The sequence below is a fragment of the Lactuca virosa genome, chromosome 2, assembly GCF_052849685.1.
Source record: "Lactuca virosa cultivar CGN04683 chromosome 2, Lactuca_virosa_CGN04683_v6, whole genome shotgun sequence".
Classification (NCBI taxonomy): domain Eukaryota; kingdom Viridiplantae; phylum Streptophyta; class Magnoliopsida; order Asterales; family Asteraceae; genus Lactuca; species Lactuca virosa.
Window position 1 is genome coordinate 261,416,437 of NC_136427.1, and position 2,607 is coordinate 261,419,043.

General features: G+C 38.6%; 1 non-coding gene across 1 annotated transcript; it reads right to left on the minus strand.

Annotated features, from left to right (window-relative positions):
- Nucleotides 1–279: 279 nt before the first annotated feature.
- Nucleotides 280–386, minus strand: LOC145162039 (small nucleolar RNA R71). Its single transcript, XR_013738894.1, has one exon. It is a non-coding gene; the product is annotated as a small nucleolar RNA R71 (small nucleolar RNA).
- Nucleotides 387–2,607: the final 2,221 nt, after the last annotated feature.

Below are 2,607 nucleotides of genomic sequence, written 5' to 3' on the forward strand. Positions count from 1 at the left end.
AGAGTTGAAAGGACACATACTTGCTCAGTTGAAATACATAATGTTCTATGGGAAGGATCACGAGGACGCTTACAAGCACATTGATGAGGTCAACGATATCACCGACTACTTCAACATACCAAACATACCACGCGAAACAGTTTTACTAAGAATGCTCCCTTTACTATTAAGGGTGCGGTAAAGGACTGGTTAAAAACACTTCCACGGGGCACAATCACAACATAGGCACAAATGCGCGAAGAATTCATTCAACAATTTTTCCCACCATCGAAGGTTTCTAAATTAAAAAAGGCTACTGCAAATTTCAAGCAACAAGTGGGAGAATCATTGTATGAGGCATGGAAGCGATACAAGGGTTTGTTGAGGAATTACCCTCAAAATGATCTAAATATTCAACAAGAAGTCACTATTTTCTACGATGGTATGAATGTTACAACCAGACAACTCCTTGACTCTCAAGGACCACTCACAAAGAAAGCTCCAGCAACAATAAAATAAATTAATTGAAGAGTTTTCCAAACACTCAAGGGAGTATCACAATCCCCGTGGTGATAAGACGAGAGGATTCAATGAGGGAAATAGCGGATCATAGGAATTTGTTGCAGTTTTGGCGAAATTAGAAAGCATGGATCGAAGAATGACTAAAATTGATCAATCCATTCACGCTATAAGAGTGGGATGTGAAAATTATGCTGGACCGCATCTCACCAAAGATTGTGATCTTGATGAAAACAGAAACCGAAGATCTCAAGTATGTTATTCAAGTGGAGATCGATTCGACGATGATTGGAGAAAGCCAAAGAAGGAATGGTTGTTGTATGAAGAATATAAGAAGGCCAAGGAAGGAAAGTATAAACAAAAGATGTATTGTTTTCATCAAAAGGAGGAACCGATTCCCGAAAAGAAAACCGAATTTGAAGCAATGCTCGCTCGATTTGACGCCACATCTTAGAAGAGGCATGATGAGACTGATGTTATACTCGGAAATCAACAAGAATCGATTTGGACTATCAAAAAACAAATAGGGAAACTGTCGAGGCCATTTAACGAGTGAATTCTGGGGAAACTTCCAAGTAACATGGAAGTCAATCCAAATGCCCACTGAAAGGATGTAACAACCAGAAGTGGGAAGATAGTCACACCCCTAATTGCTTTAGAAAATAATACTTCATCGAATGTGCAGATCCTGGAAGCAGAAAAGAGTCAAGACATAGAAGCTACACAACATCCACGGCGTGGCGAGGACGAGGCCATGGCGTGGAATCCTGAAGCTAAGAAAAATACAACTCCATATCAGCCACCTCTTCCATATCCAAGCCGGGCTAAGCAAGATAAACAAGAAGAGGATTATAAGAAATTCTTGGAACACATAAAGGCTACAAATTAATATTCCATTCATTGAAGTCGTTGCTCAAATATCTATGTATGCCAAGTTCTTAAAGGATGTTCTAACAAACCGTAAGAAGATGGAAGAAGCTGCAAAAGTTATGTTGAATGAAAATGGCTCAATTGTTATGCTCAACAAGTTGCCAAAGAAAATGGGGGATCCGGGAAGTTTGACACTTCCTTGCCAATTCGGGAACCAAGCAACAAGTCATGCTCTAGCCGATTCGGGAGCTAGTGTGAATTTAATGCCATATTCTTTCTACAAGAAGCTGAATCTTTCGTAGCCAAGACCAATACACATGGCTATTCATCTACCAACAAGACAGTGACATTCCCACGAGGTATATGTGAAGATCTTTTGGTTAAAACTGATAAATTTGTTTTTCCCGCAGATTTCATAGTTCTTGACATGGAGGAGGACAATCAAGTTCCTATAATTCTCGGGAGGTCATTTCTTAGCACCGCGCGTACACTAGTAGACATTAGAGAATAAAAAGTGACCCTTTGAGTGGTAGAAGATGATGTAACTTTTGGAGTTGATAAAGCGATGAAACACTGGAAGATTACCGATGATATGGTGTTCACGGTTGGCACCTTTGATGCATTCATGGAGAACGAGTTGCAACAATGGATGAAGAATGATGAAGATGGGTACATGACTTTAAAAGGAGGAAAATTTTGATGTTGAACATGACATTGAAGAGCTCGAAAGATTACTGGAAGAAAGCGATTATTTTGAGAAAAACAAATTCACAAAACAGGAACCACGACGTGGCCAACAAGTAATTTGCGATTGAACAGGATTTCAAAGACCCCCACGACATGGCAATCAGAGGCCCTCACCGTGGCCACTGAACAAAGCCAAGAAAAAGAATTCTTCTTCCCTCAAGTCTTTACCCGATCATCTGGAGTACGCTTTCTTGGAAGACAATGAACAAAAACCTATGATAATAGCATCCGATTTGAAGCCCGAAGAGAAAATAAGCTTGGTGAAAGTTTTGGATTAAGTGTCTAAGCGCATAACTATAATTGGTATATACTTGAATTGATAGTAGCACATTCCTTTTGGGTTGCCCTCAAACCTAGCAATTGGACATCATGATTTTTGGAGAGAGAGGTTGATTTATTATTTGATTCAAAATTGAAATAAATAATTTATTAATATATTATGAGAACAATATATTAATTAAAAATATTAATATTCAATTAATAATTAATCAT